Raw genomic sequence first — 17,910 nt, forward strand, 5'->3', positions numbered from 1 at the left:
TGTGTTCTGTTGCCATTATCTCATACAGAGATATCGGGGTTCCTCCCATCCCCCTCTCCTGAAAACTCGAGTTTGCCTGGATGCGAGATGAAAAACCCGATAGTAGTAGTAGGGGCACTAAGATCAAGATAAGATAAGGATTCGTGACGTCATGAGTATGGAATGTTTGGAATTTCGCTGGGGGACACATCTGTCTGTGATGTCACGTTGTGTCTTTGGTTCAGGTATGGGATTCTGGGCAATTGTTCGCGTATGGAATTGTGCGTGATGGTTAGACAGAGTATGGAATCCTTGGAATTTCCCTGGGTGACACATCCGGCAATGACGTCACGTTGTGTTTTGGGTTGGCGTGTAGTATTCTTGGTAATGGTTTTAGTATGGAATTCTGGGATCTGGTTCTTTGGCCCTGGTTGTCGATGCTGTCAAGTTTTGTTCACATGTGGAATTGTGGGTAATGGTTTTAGTATGGAATTCTGGGTGATGTTTAGAGTATGGAATGTTTGGAATTTCTGTGGGAGGGACCATCTGTCATTGACGTCATGTTGTGTCTTTGGTTCTAGCATGGAATTATGGGTAATGGTCAGAGTGTGGAATTCTGGGATGTGTCGGTATTTGTCAGTGACATGAGATGAGCTTTTTGTTTGTATGTGGCATTATGGATAATGATTAGCGATTGGAATTCTGGGAGGATATTTGGTCAAGTGTTAGGGTTATTGGTTCGAGTGTGGAACTATGGGAAAATATTTGTCAATAGATTGCAGTAGACATTTTCTAAAATAATTAACTACTGGATATCAGTGGCATCTCCCTCAAACACACACACAATTTTTTTTTCTTTCATGTTCACATTTTCTAAAATAATTAATTACTGGAATCTCAGTTTTAATGCTTCTAGGTCATGTTAAGATCTTAAAAACTTCATTACTTTTCTAATTAAATGTTAACTTTATTACAAATTCTAAGCAGAATAAATATTCTTAAATATGGAGAACACGTCAATGACACCTTAATTTGTTCATTTAAGTTTACAAATACACATTTATTTGACTGAAATATTATTTACAAGTATATTCGCAACGAAAAATTCAAACATGTAATTACCTAGAAATATTTCACAAGATTTGTCTCTTTTGCTATTTTCCTGAAGAAAGAAAAATTTCAAAGGGTTTTGAGTTCGCTCATTTTTTTTTTTTTTTTTTTTTACTTTACGGGATACACAAAACAGTACAGTGCAACACACACACACACATACAAAGACGATCTGCGGCCTGAAAGACCGAATTGCAGTAAATAAACTGAAAATGCAGTTGATTCTTGTTCCTTATAGGTTTCTGTCCATTTCCTTAATATTGCAACATTTGCACTGTGGCTCATAGTGATGTTTTCCCACAGTTGTGGATGTTCTCTACTTAGTGACGTCATGGGAAGTAAAGTAAAGTCACCGCTATCCTCTTCTGTTAATTTCACACTGTAGTGTGACAGATTGCACTATAAGTTGGTAATTTGCACTCGTATTTTTTTTTTTTTCCGCATTCATAACTAAATAGAAATTAAGATTTGAACCTTAACAAGTGTCTGAAAGTAGGGTTACCATATATCTTGAAAACAATATGCAACATCAATGTCGGCCATAAAAAAAAATTGTAAAGAAAAATAAAATGTTTATTTTCAAATAAATATTTATCCATTTTAATTGTACCATTCATATTTTCAGAGGAATGAACTTTCTTTAAAAAAAAATTGTGTCATTTTTATCAGTTCATAGAACTTTTAGCAAATTACAATTGAATTCACTTATTTGAAGGAGACATGTTTTTTTTTTTTTTAATCTATATTTGAATGCATTTTTATTTTCTTCATCCTTATTATGTAGGGTACCATGGACAACCAATATCGATTTTTCATAAACAGGTTTGCCTATTAATTTTGATTTTTACCCTTACTCCCATATGGTTCTTAATGGCAGACTTTTATCAAGGGATAAAACTATGAAACGATATATCTACTTCTAAGCAGAATAACTGAGTAAAAAAAAATCTTAAATATTTTTTGCATGCATAATTAAGCAGAAACCTATGTTTTCAATAATCTTTTTACATATATAACTCAAACAATGTCAATGTCAATAATTAAAGGATATCAGTTTTCCCCACTTTTTTTCCCGTTCCCAGTATTAATTTCACGGTAGTATTATTTTTTTTACATTTGCGTTTTCTTGTATTATGATGTATTGTGATCTGTGTTAATGATTCTGCTTAAATATTTCCCATCTTTAAGTGTCACGCTGGGCATATTGCTTTCCATTCTTCTCTGGATAACTTTCACTTTGTGAATTACAGGTAAGGCATATCGAGTAAAAGCTTTCCTCTTTAAATTAATGGGAATATCATCTTGGAAGATAACTTTCATCTTCCCATTCAGCTTGGTTGGATGGCTTTTAGAAGAAGTGGAAGAGAGATAAGGGAATAAATAAATGGAAAAGTAACTTACGATGAGGGAAATAATTCTTTAAGAAAAACTAAAGACTCGGAAAAAAAAAAAAAAACTTTGTAACTATAAGCAACCTACTTAACGTGTGAAAAATAAAAAAGTAATATATGTATGTATTTATTAATTACTAATGGGGAAATTGATGTCTCGATCTCTCAAGGTTAATGACGAAGAAAGCAAGATGCCAAATATCCACGAAAACGTTTTGCGAATTACCTAAATTTAGCAGATCGATAGTGTACCTACTCAAAAGATATCCTACTCCTCCCACCCTCACAAACATTCACTCTCCCTTTCTCTTTCCTCCATTTGGGCCTCTCGTGACAAATATTATGACGTGTCAGAATTATGGGTCTCCATCAGGTCCTCGATGCTCCCGCCCTCCACACCTGGAAGCGAAGTAGAAATAAAATTGAGTTATCGACATTTATCTTCAACACTGCTTTCTTTAGGACACTTTCTATTGTCCACTAACGAGGGGGCAGCACCGCCGTTAACTGCGGTAGACCATACCGCACAAGTCACAGAATCATTGGGGAAAAATATTTTCTGCAAATCGCAACCGAACAATTTTTCTGTCTGTTTCCTTTAGAAAGGTTACATCTCAGCCAAATGGCGACCTTCCCTAAATCTGTCCCTCGATTCGTACGCGGCACTGGGTCAATCTGTTAGTGGGAGGAGCAGCGATCGTCAATCACAACTTACAAACGACACTGGGGATACGTTCCATCAATTGAATTTGTATGGCTCTCGATACGGACCATTTACCACCCTCAGTGTATCCCTTTGACCTCAGTAATCTGCGGTACGTCACGGTAGCAAACAGAAGTAGGTGATAAATTTAAATCAAATGGCGGACTTACGGAATCAATGAGTTAAGTGGTAGCTGGAACGAAATGTCATGCTATTACATTTAAAAGTACTGCAAATCTACATTTTTTTTTTTTTTTTGCCCCGACTAGCAGAAGCCTTCTAAATCAAAGCGGTGCTTTTCTATTGTTGCAATGCTATATGTAATAATGTTTGTATTATGCACTTTTTTAAGAAAATATGTGGTTTTTAAAATGTCAAGGGCGCACATACTTTATAAATATAATAAGGGACGAAAATTCTTAACCCCTCCATATTGTGAAGACTCTTGCGAGTAGGTTTGGTAGTTGGTTGGAATTACATCCGAAGCATTGTATTATGTTGTTTGGCCGAAGCAAATGTATTATCTGTTAATAGTGTATATTCTTCGGGTCGGTTTGTCTCTTTCGCAGGATGAAAAAGGCAGTTTTTACTCCTAAAATTTCGGGAGTAAAAGCAATCATTGGTTAAGGCTAATTTCTCATGTCTTTTAATAGCGTGCATTCCAGGTCTTTTCTTTATTTTTTAACCGTGAGAAAGAGGAAGCATGCCCATGAGAGGCATACTTATTTGAGAGCCTCTCTTGCGTTTAGCTAAAAAGTCCTTACAATGGTTCTTCTCGCCATCAAAAAGATCGGAGGATTTTAATGATGGTTCAAAGTGAGAAGTATGATTACGAATTAGCTGCTCGCGTTTTTTTTTTTTTTTTTGATTAGTGTGATATTTTTGGGACTTCCGAATGATATATTTAGAGGTAAGTTTTCTTCCTTTTGACTATTTTTGTGATTACACATTGCTTAGCTGGTAGACTCTTGCGCGAGTCTAAGGGATTTGTCAATAGACCCTCCTAGGTCGTCAGGAATAAGACATCGGATATTCCTTCATTGTACACAAGGATGGAGAATGTAAAAGATATCAAGGACGCCATTCAACATTTAACACTTTCATTGCCAAGCTGAAAATTGGAATTTCGTGTGGTGGCCAAATTTTTTTTATTTTATTTTATTTTATTTAGTTAGCGACGTCCACGCGATAACACGTGATCGGCCGTTTGGTGAGAACTCGCATCGCGTGATCGTGCGATATCGTTCATTGCCAAACTGAAAATTGGAATTTCGCGCGGGGGCCAACTTTTTTAATTTTTTATTTAGTTAACGACGTCCACGCGATAACGCGTGATCGGCCGTTTGGTGTGGCTCGCATCGCGCGATATCGCGTGTTTGGCAATGGCAATGAACATGTTAAACAAAGATATGTCACTTGACATTCTCAAATTCATTCTAAATAAATTTGAAATGGATTATCTTGGTTGCTTGAATCTCTTCACTCAAGTAAATGACACCGAAGACGATGATTTGGACATCGAAGAGGACATTACACCTGTTCCTCGACAGTTCGATTGTTCACAGGAGGAACAATCGAATAAAAGACGCAGAACATCGGAAGATGGAATGGAAGATGATGTAACAACTCACGAAAATCAGGTCACCCAAGATAGAAAAGAAAAGGTCCCTCCAGTTATCCTTCGAGATAAAGATAAATGGACCTCAGTCTCAAGATCCCTAGGGGAACAAAATATCAATTTCTCCTGGGCAAGAAATACTGAAGAGGGTGTAAAGATTCATCCTACCACTGTCACAGATTATCGCATGATGACGAAAATGCTGGACAACTTTAAATTTCCCTTCTACACCTTTGCGCTAGCAAACGAGAAAAACTTAAAAGTGGTTCTCAGAGGCGTGGCTGAGGGCATCACAACTGATGAGATCACAGCTGACCTCATCAGTCGAGGATTGACCCTAATCACAGTCAGTAGGATGCTGAGGTCAGATAAAACATCAGTGCGACTGGTGTTGGTCGAAATCTCCAATACACAAAAAAGAATCTATGAAGTTACTGACATTTGTAAGCTTAAAATTATAACCGAACCTCTAAGGAAGAAGGCATCGGCAGGGCAGTGCCACAGATGCCAGAGGTTCGGACACGCCCAAAAACTGTGCAGAGCTGCCTACAGGTGCCTAAAATGCGGTGAGGGTCACCAAACTAACTCCTACACCAAGCCCAGATCCACACCTGCCTGCTGTGCCAATTGTAGAGGACCACATCCCGCTAATTACACGGGATGCCTTTTCCATCCAAAATACTGGATACAAAAATGAACCATGCTTCTCCAAGCAATGACATAAACAACCAAGCAGATCGCCCTCCAGATCATAATACCTCACATTCGGCAACACAGGAAGGCACTCGACCTTCATTCATGTCCAAATCATATGCAGAAGCGGTAAGAACCCAGACTCCATTGCAAGAGCAAACACGTGTTAATCTCACATCAGCTTTAACCTCGTCACTTGCAACAATGCTGCATGAATTCAGCAAAGCAAGCACCTCACCATCTTCCAGAAAGAGATTCTATTTAGAAACCCAATCCATATTAACAGCTTTCTATAATGTTTAAAATTTTTAAACCGAATTCCCTCATGATAACAGCATGGAATGCCAATGGCTTAACAAATAAAATTCTCGAGCTGCAAGAATTCGCAAAAAGATACAATCCAGACATAATCTTGATCAGTGAATCCCACCTCAGAAATTTATATTTTATATTTTTTAGAGGTTATATTTTATATAGGACAGACAGACTTAACTGTAGTGGAGGCGGCACAGCTATTTTTATTAAAATTTATTTGAGCCACAACTCGTTGACCATCCCCCAAACCCTAAACCTTGAGGTGACAGGTGTGGAGGTGCACACTAATAACGCAGGCAAACTCAAAATCCTCCAGAGTACAATCCTCCCAGCACTCCACTATTGACAGCAGACTTAGACTCCATCCTTGGCTCCACGGATTCCATAATTATAGCAGGAGACCTAAATTCCAAACATACGACCTGGTTCAGTTCGTCAATCAACTCCAAAGGCCGTACCTTATTCAACTACACGTCACTCAACTCATGAATAGTAGCTGGACCCACTGAGCCCACCCACTACAGCCCATCAGGAAGTTCTGATGTATTAGACATAGTTATCCTCAGAAACATCAAATATCAATACCAGCTGGAGACATTAGAAAAGCTTAACTCAGATCATAATCCCATCCTGCTCAGGCTAGGACTGCAAGATCAACTCTCTCCCCATCATTCTTTCTTACCGTGGGACAAGCTAAGATTCTCAGTCCACATCAGTCCACCCCCCCCCCCCCACCCTGTCATTCGTAAAAAAGAAGAAATAGACCAAGCTGTAAGCAATTTAACTAGGCAAATCAACACAGCAATAGCATCAGTCACTCAAACCACTGTATTCTATGCTCCCAACTGGATCCCAGAAGATATAATGGACCTGATTAGGGCCAAAAATAAACCCAGAAAACGATATCACAACACTAGGGCCCTGCAGGACAAAACAACCTGAACAGAGAGGTTCGAGAAGCCCTCCAGATGCACAGAATTCCAAATGGGAATCCAAACTCAGGGAAATCAACCCAGATGATAACTCCATGTGGAAATTTGTAAAATCTCTTCGTACCAAAAGACAACCCCTTCCCCCCTTTGAAGACCAATCTTGGAATTGCACACTCAGATAAAGAAAAAGTAGAAGCCCTAATTGACAATCTGGAAAATCAATGCAGCCCATCTTACATAAACTTAAATATCAATCTTATTTACAAAGTTCATCGTCATGTTAGAAATGCATTAAGACAGCCTAAGGATGATTCAGAAACCATCACCCCCCACATCTCCAACAGAAATAATAAATATTATTTCTCATCTGAAGAATAAAAAGGCTGCTGGCCCTGACGGCATTACCAATAGAATAATAAAGCTACTCCCACGGAAAGCCATAATTCATCTAGTTAATATTACCAATTCCATTTTAAGAGTCCAGTACTTTCCCACAGATTGGAAAATCGCGGACATTATACCTCTGAAAAGCCTGGTAATAACCCACAACTTCCCGAAAGCTACAGGCCCATCAGTCTTCTTTCCTGTCTTGGCAAAGTAACGGAAAGGTCATCCTATCAAGACTACAATCAGCAGTGGACAAACAGAAAATAATCCCAAATGAGCAATTTGGGTTTCGTAAAGTTCACAACATAGTACATCAAATTCACCGACTAACAGAACATATCACCCATGGTTTTAACTGGCACCTTCACACTGCTGCTGTATTTTTGGATGTTGCCAAGGCCTTTCATAAGGTCTGGCATCAAGGCCTTATCTTCAAATTAATTGAAAACAATATCCCAATTAAACTAGTGAAACTCATATATTAGAGAAAGATACATGCAAGTAAAACCCAACGGAATTGTGTCATCAAGGCGCAAAATTCTGGTGGGAGTACCTCAGGGTTCTCTCCTGGTCCCAATACTTTTCACAACTTACATAGCAGATATTCCTCTCAATTCAAGAACAACTACTATGGCCCTTTATGCCGACGACACCGCTATTCTAGCAAGATCGCTCAGCCCTCGCCTGGCAATCACCAGACTCCAAGGAAGTATCAATGAGCTAGCAAACTGGTTCACCAACTGGAGGATTCAAGTGAACCCCATCAAAAGCTCAGCCATGCTGTTTTCAAGAAGAAAGGTCTGCAATAAAGATGACATCATGCTCTCTGGTCATAAGATCCCATGGCAATCAGAGACCAAATATCTTGGGGTATTAATGGATAAGAAACTCCTTTTTAACAAGCACATCAATCTCATTGGCTCCAAATAAAATTAATAGTTAATAAAACTATTATAATAGTAGGTCAAAATATCTTCCTTCTAATCGGATAGATAATAGGTCACCATTCTCTCTCTCTCTAACGTTCGTTGGTTTATCATTTCAAATACAGTTCGCATAAGGTCTTCCTCAACTAATTCACCAGTTAGTAATGAACTTGGAAATAAATAAATAAAATAAAAAAATAAGGTGTGTTTTTCTGAGACGCTCATTCAACAATTATGATTCAATGAATTGGTTCTCAAGAAGTCTACGCAGTATTTGTCGAAACACGGCATTATTCACTCCAGATGGAGCGAATATTGCTTTATTGGCAAACAAAGCACTTGCACACAACAGGATTTTGGCAACAAAAAACAATGCGCGACTCGTGCCTCTTGAAGGGGGGGGGGGGTATGCATTCCTTGCAAACAGTAGACATGTAAAAGCTCTCAGTGGCCTCCATCGTTTTCGGAACTCCAATACATCAGGATGTTCCCTGTTCTAGGATCGTACTGTACTTTGTACTTATTCAAAGCGGGTTATTTTTCATTTATTGAAAGCTCAAGGGAAATCAGACAGTCACGCAGACAAACCGGCAGAAGGGGACAGTGGAAGAGGGGATATGCATTTCTCCCGTCATCTGCAGCTTCACTTAATCCCAAATTTGGGGCATCTGTAGATGGAGAGGTTTGTTCCAGATGATTACGTACTGAGCCATCGTCTCAATTTCCACGGAAATACAACCATATAAAAGTCAAATATCACTCCAAACAATGCTCAGATTCGACTCGCTTGTCATAATCGCCCAGCAGATTACTAGAAATCTGTGAAAAGAAATAACGAATTGATGTTACGCTGTTTAGAGAAAAGCATTCACTAGATTATATCGTCCCGCACCCCACCACTGGAGTCGATAGCACCTCTAAAAATGAACATTGTATTAACATTCTAAGTGACTGTTGCTTACACTTAAATGGTTTTCTGGAAACAACATTGCTAAGGGGGAGTATTATAATACACAAATAATACTGGAAAAGAATCAGTTGACATGTTCGAAGATTTGGAAATACAAAAGGTAGACCTGGAAAAAGGGAGGCACCTAATAAAATGGAACACAACTTCGATATGGAAAGCGACTGTCATTTTGGAGGTGAAATATGCCAGAATACTAGTGTTTGTTCATTAATATTTCGATTTAGTGGAAAGTTTACTCAGGAGCAGTGGCGGCTCGTGACTTGAAATCGTGGGGGTGCTGCAACTTTCGAAATATATATACATACACACTGTAAGTACAGTGTATACGTGTTTGGATAAAATATCAAAATTAATGTAAATTTTTTTAAAAAATGAAACACGAAAAAATATTGTTTATCATCTATTGTTTATTATCGATAAAATTATACAATTTGGTATAATTCAAAATTACTTGGAAATAAAATCCATTATCATAACCCCAATAATGTTCTAAAATAAAAACTATAACAAATGTTGTCTTTAATTGTAATGTCCAAATATTTAAAGAGACGGAGTAAACACGATAAGCACTACAAACACTCTACTACTGGTGCAAACTGCGCGACGGACAGTACCGCATTACGCTAATAGCTTGCATCACTATGACGTGCATATGCTTGAGCGCGTAGCAATATGACACTGTGGTAAACACAGTGCTACAAGATGGATTTTTATTATTTTTTATACAAAATAAGAGAATTGTATAGGATTGTCGATGATAAAATTAAATATTACAAGCTAGTATAAATAAATGAATAAATATATTTATATATCGAGAAAAATTGGGGGTGCTGCAGTTCCGCAGTGCCTATGCACGAGCTGCCGCTGCTCGGGAGGAATCTGTAACTAGACAAAAGATGGACCAACAGCGTTGTGAAAAATGCACCTTTTTGAAGAAAATTTGTACCTGACCCTAATCCTAGTTTCGTTTTTTATAGCATTCGTGCTCATTCAAACGACACACATCAAGTAAAGGTAATGCATTCTCAGTCACATCATGTACCTATTTAGCAAAACATTCGAATTCTGTTTTTATCTCTCACCTGGTACATGGTCTAACGATTATGCTAAAATATACAGCCTTTGTCTCGAAGTCTTCCCCAATAACTATAACTTCCAGCTTTTTATTAAACACACACTTCCCGAATGATATTCGGCTTGATCATGTGGCTGCTAAATCATGATGTAGTAACAAAAAATAGAACTGTCCAAGTTTTCGTATGAAATGAGTCGTGAAAACGCGTAATACGCCAACAAAGGCCGATCCCAACTTGGTTGTCCGTCCTTGTAATGTTACATAACTAACTTGACGTTTACGTCAAACCTACCGAAGTATATCAGTGGAGCAGAGGTGATGCATCAGAAAAACGACAGCCCGGAGAACAGACCACGCGAAAGAAGGGTCATCCATCACTTCCGAAAGAGACATTCGTCATTCACTGTCGCGACACGTGTCACGAGACCTTTGTTGGTGCCTTGTACGCAAGCCCGAAACACGTGCAGTTAACATTTTGTCTGACAGAGGAGGTGTAATTTACTCTCCATTCACAAAATTCGGTGTGATGTTCGTTAATGAGAAATACAACGAAGAAAATAACCGCTCGGACACGAAAGACGTCGCTGAGTCCCTTGGGTTGTGCATATTTTTGGAACATGAGGATGACGGTTGCATAGGGAGAGGTAATTAAAATTCAATTCTTGCTTCATAACAAGGCTATTCGTTAAATGCTTCAAAACAGCAGTTATTACATTTATATTCGGATGTTGGGTTCAATTTTTTTAAAAAAATATTTCAGCTGCAGTATTTCTATGATGTAATAGAGATACTAAACAAATATGCGAAGACGTTATAAACGGCATAGCCATTCTGAAGCCCTGTAAATGTTAAGTTTTAGAATTCGTTTATCCTTTCGTTTCAATTTAGAATTATTGGTACCGATTACAGAAGGGCAGTACATTTCGTATATTTTAACATCCGGAATCGAACAAGTTTTACTGTATTTTAGGAATTATTACACAAAATGTTTATGAAATATACGGCATGGCGCAAAAAAAAAAAAAAAAAGTACCGAACCCGACACTCCTTTAGTTCACGCGCTATGAGATATGCCATTCGACTGCAGAAGAGCACGTGTAGAGCTACGCCATTAATTTAGCTGTGGCAATGGTGTTGACGTTGGAAGAAAAGACGCTTATTGGTGAGCATTATTTTCGTTCATACGGAGTTGGTTGAGCAAATGGAGCACAGGTATTCCAGCAGGACGGAGCAAACTGTCACACATCACTAATGCCTATTTATCAGAATACCTCTCTAGGAAACTCATTTAGAGGTTCACAGAATTCGTATTCTCCTGATCTCACATCGCTTGATGCCTTCGTTGGGGTATGTTAAAGGAATGGGTATTCTGCTATGACCTGCATTCAAACCATGAACTTACACGATATGTCTAGCAGACGTCCCCACCCTTGTTCTCCAAGATGAGTGAGAACCTTTGCATGCGCTAAAACATGTCTTGAAAGACAAGATGCCCATTTCGAGCACGTAATCTACTCTTGTTAATGCTTTATTCGACCAAGATTCCACCGATGTTGTGGATGTACATATAATCTTGTATAAACATATATTTCTTTGCTAATAAACCCGTTTACTCCATAATACATCGTTGTAGTTATTCAGTACTTTTTTTTTTTTCCCTCGCCATACTATTTTGTTCAATTTCTTACCCAGATTGCTAAGAGTGAAAAGACGCGTTCGTAATGATCATTCTTTATTACTGGCACTTTCTCTAAGCCCATTTTTGTAGTTTGGTTTTCTGTGTCGTTTATGTAAGAGGAACAGAGTAAGTGAGTGAAAGTACAGAGTGGTGCTGTGATTGTGTTGCAAAAATTTCAGGAAAATTTACATTATAATAATTAAAACAGTTATTTTTACGATAAAGTAAACGAATCCAGGAGTAACTATAGCTCAAATTTAGTCGTAATCCATTGAAAGGTGGATCGATCTGTCCAGTGGCGCACCCAGAGGGGGTGGGCCAAGGTACCCCCAAAGAAAAAGGAAAAAAACACTAGAAAATTTTCTAAAAATTTTTTCTTAATTAAAATTCATTTGTTTAAAACTTGTGTTGTGTCTTCTATTTCTATACTACTTATGAATAGATCATTCCAGATGCTCAGTCATAGGTCGTATGCAATGCGTATTCTCAAATCGTCTACTCAACTTCCCCCCCCCCCCCTCCCCAAGATCCCAAATCCTGAGTGCGCCACTGGATCACTAATGAGGAGGAAGAAAGCTTTTTATTGTATCGTCTTTCGCTATTTTCAAAGTATTTGAGTTGAGTTCTTTCTTGATTTGACGGTTCAAATTTGGTAGCCTACATCCTGTTAAATATGTAAGTAAAAAGTTGTGAATCTATATTAATCGTCCCGGAGCCGGAGTTACAGAAAGAATTTGCTCTAATGATTCTTATAATTAATGACAATAGTATTGTCAATTAATGACAGTAGATCTCAGGTGTGCTCTGTACTTTCAAAGACTTGATTCTTCAAATTGTTTGGTCGAATATATTAACCTGCGATTTATTTGTTTTTAAGGAGTCACCAGGTCCAAGTGCTCTCGTCTGTAAGCTCTTGTGACCTCAGAGGAATAAGGAGATTAGTGAGTGATCCCTTTACTCAGGATGTTCAATCTGCATTGTAGGCCAAAGTTTATACCGATTGATTGACATGCCTGAAAAAAAAAAAAGAAAAGAAAAGCAAGCTGAGCTAATTCAGTTTGATTGTTCTACTAGTTTTTTTTTATTAAAAAAAATGAAATATTATGATATTATATATATCATAACATTTCATAGATATTGTGATACAGCAACAACACAGTCATGGGCCAAGTGGAAAACACTGAATAAAATTCAAATCTCCCGTCACATCACAAAAATTTTAACTTATATGATGCAATAACACCGAACTGTCGAAACGTAATTTCAAGTATAATTTCCAAGTCCTGACTCAAGAAGCGGGGTCGTTAATAGTTTGGAAGGCGATAAAAACAATTTTTTTTCTATGCACACACGCACATGATTCTTGATAAGTTCGGCATATGGATAGTCGCTCGGTCTCACCGAGTCTCGATTCCCCCTCAACACCGATAGTTTTCGGAACTGCCTTTAATATACATGTTCCCATACTGATTGCAGCAGGTTTTTTGAAGTATGTACAATAGTCCTCCCCCCCCCCCTTATCCGCGGAAGATAAGTTCCAAGATACCCCGTGGATAATACCGAACTATATATATATATATATATATATATATACTGTTTTTTCCTACACATACATACCTATGATAAAATTTAATTTATAAATTAGAATAACTAATAATAAAATAGAATACTTATAACACCGTATTGTGATAAAGTTATCTGAATGGTAAATGGAATCTTAGCAACCTCAGCACAGATTCCCCCCCCCCCCTCTCTTCTCTTTTGGCATATACAAATTGCCAGCATCACTATTCTTGGGGCCATTAGTAAAATTAGGGTTACTTGAATACAAACACTGCGATACGGCGACAGTCGATCTGATAACCAAGCACTACTCAGAACTACGTGCAATTCCAGATATTCCTATTTCTGAAAGGCTGCAAGGTGCGCGTAGCTTTCTGCACTTTTGCAACGAGCCTGGCGTTGACTACCTCTTGGATCAGACGAATTGTCTATTACTAAAAGAAAGAGGAGTACATGACAACTGGGCGACCGTCATGTGGGCGATAGAAACTTACAAATTTTTGCACGCATAGATTTGGCGGATTTTTTTATTATTTTTTTTTATAAATATTGGTAAAATATATATAAATATGGATATTATTTTTGGGAAAACTCCCATGTTACTCCTCTTAACAAACTATTATATTTACGGCTATTTTGCCTGCTTCTGTTTAGGAGTGCCCCTGTTAAAATGTCATTGGCTTTTTTACTCACGGATTTTTAGGGCATTGTAGATGTATATTTACCAACAAATATATGTAGCATAAAGGAAGAGAAATTTACACATACCTTTTTGTGGGTGTTGTGGCTTTTCTTCTTTTTGCGATGGCCAAACTACTGTGTGTGTGTGTGTGTGTGTAGGGGGGGGGATTTGGCAAGTGGGAGAATTAAAATAGAGATGGAAAAAACCCGATTTTTTTTAATAATATATATATATTATATTATTAGGGATGGGCGGAGCGTGTTTTTATATTTATATAGGGTAGGAAAGGGGTTGAAAACAGCAACTGATTTTTAGAGGGGGGGAAAGTGGGCTGACGGGGTGCGGTACGTTATAGTCGAAACGGATCCCATCCGTCAACCCCCTTTCCCCCTCTAAAAATCAGTTGCTGTTTTCAACCCCTTTCCCACCCTATATAAATATAAAGAAACGCTCTGCCCATCCCTTATAATGTGTGTGTGTGTGTGTGTGTGTGTGTATATATATATATTATTATTATTCAAAAAAAAAAAACGGTTTTTTTTTTCAATCTCTATTTTAATTCTCCCACATTGCCTACCCCCCCCCCACAAACACTACAGTAGTTTGGACATCGCAGAAAGAAAAAAAGCCACAACACCCAGAAAAAGGTATGTGTAAATTTCTCTTCCTTTATGCTACATATATTTATTGGTAAATATACATCTGCAATGCCCTAAGAATCCGTGAATAAAAAGCCAGTGATATTTAAACAGCGGCACTCCTAAACACAGAAGCAGGCAAAATAGCTGTAAATATAATATATAAATATGGTTAAGACTTATAAGTTATGAGTTGTGTTATTTCCACATAATTGAAAAAAAAAAAAAAAAAAAAAGAAGACTAAAAGTAATCCAGACCTAACGACCTAAGCGTGAATTCGCCTCCGATATTGTAATTTTCGATAAATTAAAAAAAAAGGATTTTTTCGAAGAATGGATCATTCGAAAAACTTACTTTCGAAGAATTCGTTTTCGAAGAAATGGGTAAAAAGAGTGGTCTGAAAATGATTTTAGAAAAGAAAAGTAACCATATATGTTAGCTTGCGGAAATACTATACGTAAAGCTTGATGAATGGCAATTCATAATCAGCATTTATATTTTCGGGATCTAGTAATGGGCACATTTTATGTTTTATATAAAATGATTTTGCGTATGGTTCAAGGTCTTATTAGGTATTAAACAATCTAAAACACAGAAAACAGGACCTCCATCTTTTCTGGCCAAAATAACAAAAATATGAGCAAAAGAGGGGCAGAAAGTAAAAATGTGCCATCCACAAATAATTCATTCATTCTTTAGCTCCACATTGCATGACTTTCACGACCAAAAATTAATATTCTCATTATGATATAAACAAAAATATTTATCAACTAGCTGACTCATTTTTTGCATGGGAATATGACTTCTATACAATTTCGTAATTCTACACAATAAAAATAAACTTAATTATATGCGAGTTTTTTCCACATTTTATGTTTATACAGTTCTTTTAACTCTCAAAAAAAAAAAAAAAAAAATCATTTCAATTTACCGGATAGTAGATCAATAGAATAGAATTGCATATTTGATCTATTATTTTATCGCCCACTTGACCATCGTCCAGTTGACCGTGTCCCAAGGAAGAGCCATACGGCTTCATTTCGGCGATGTAAAGTTACACAGGAAAAGTGGATACTAGATCCAATATTATTTCAAAGCCGAATGTTTGTAGAAACTGAACGTTTCATAAGTTGACCCGAGAGCTTACGCGAATAAAATCCTTGGCATCTCCGAGTTGTCTTAGCTTGCACTACCTACTTAAGTATCGAAGGCAACTCGGGGATGCTGAGAATTATTTATTTCTGGAATTTTTCCATTTAATATTTTCGGACAGGAGTTGACCGCGGATAGCAAACTCGCGGATAAGGGGAGGGGACTATGGTTACAGTATACGTATGAATGAAATTTAATAGTTCCAAATACAGCTTAGAGATGGCAGCACTACAGTTGCTTTCCCTTTTCAAAACATATGGGACCACTTGTAGAAAAACAGTCTACAGACTGTCGACTGTTTTGTTGTAGTGCTGTAGACCAGCGCTTCCCAAACTATGGGCCGCTGCCCCCTTGAGGGGGGGGGACGCAGGTTTTGTTGAGGGGGGCCGTGAAATAATGAAAACAAATTTAAAATGTTTTAAGACTAAGTAGATTTTTTTTTTATTTTAAAAGAAACGTATTTAACTTTTCTTATTTCTTTTTTTGTTATTTTTTATATTTTAATGGAAAAATTCACACATTGGTGTTGGTTCACAAACTTTGCTTCCTGCGTATTTTGGCGCTTAATGAATATTAGTAAATATTGCTTATTCATATGTTTAATTTCAAAGCAGTGGTTAATTGTATTTACTTCGAATGCTCTCCAGGGAAGCTCCAAATCTTCCTGTCCCTTTCATCATGCGTTCGTAATCAGGGACTGTTGATATTGACTTATATATATATATATATATATATATATATATATATATATATATATATATATATATATTATGCCAGTGAATAAGGTATGAGGAGTCTGTGTAATATATTTCTCAACAAATAGTGCAATTAGAAACAACTGGGATAAAAACACACTCATTAATGAATCGCATGTCCCCTCATACAGAAACTATGCTGTATAGACTGAAACAAAACCATATGTTGCATGGGAAAACACAGTATCTAAAAACTATTGTTATTAATTAGATGTGTGAGATCGATTTCCCAAAAGGCAGCAATAAAATTCAATCGAACGTGTGTTAAACTTCGTAAAAGTGTTAAAACTAAGTAATATATATATATATATATATATATATATATATATATATAATGAATGTTATGGCAGTTTCACATATGGAATTCGGTTGAAGAGAGAGTTAGCATTTCAACTCAATTGTCAGCTATATGCTTTTATCTTTCGTTAATCCCGCACCAATCATATGCACGTTTTAATAACCTGCCTTTGCTGTCTGTTTCGCGTTAGGCTTAATTACCTTAAAGGGAAAAAAGTCACAAAAGAGAAAAATGTACCTGGTCCGGGGATTCCCTTATTCAGGTAATATTCACTAATTTCATGTTCTGTGGTGTGATTTCATCAGTCTATGGTGTGCCAGTATCGGTAAGTGGTGATATTATTTGATCTATTCTAAGTTAAAAAAATTTAACCCTGAGATGGATAAGCGGCTGATTAAAAAAAAAAATCCCATGAACAATCAGAAGAAGCAGAAACAGACTCAAAAAAAAAAAAAAAAAAAAAAAAAGGACAGTATTTCATATTTTACCAGAACAGCCCGCATCGTCTTCAGAACCAAACGATAAGAGGCAAAAAAATATAATATATGCATTTGATTTTTGCAATATTCGCTGTGTATGTTTTTGTATTGAATATAAATACAATAAATATTATAATAATATATCTCTCTATTACGATTTTGTTTCGAGGGGGGGCCGTGAAATATTTTAATTTTTGCAAAGGGGGCCATGACATCCAGAAGTTTGGGAAGCACTGCTGTAGACTATAGCACTGCCAGGGCCGCATTTATACTTTTGGAGACCCGAGGCGCAACATCATTATGAGGCCCTCAAAAGTAAGCATTTTTTTTAGTTTATTGAAAATAAAAGTCAACATTTCCATAATAACTCATTTTAATAACACAATACAACTTTGGTATACATATATTTGCATTTAAAAAAATGTATAAAAATAAATCAGTTCAAATTTAAATAAAAAAATTAAAAGTTTTTTTCTGGCTTTCGTTTTAGCAAATATATCTCAAATGATATCATAATTAATCGAGTCTATTACATCTGATTCAATGCATAATAACGACAGGTCAC

This window comes from Typopeltis vanoorti, chromosome 16 (genome assembly GCF_054136105.1).
Source record: "Typopeltis vanoorti isolate ZY-2024b chromosome 16, IOZ_Tvanoo_1.0, whole genome shotgun sequence".
In the NCBI taxonomy this organism is placed as follows: domain Eukaryota; kingdom Metazoa; phylum Arthropoda; class Arachnida; order Uropygi; family Thelyphonidae; genus Typopeltis; species Typopeltis vanoorti.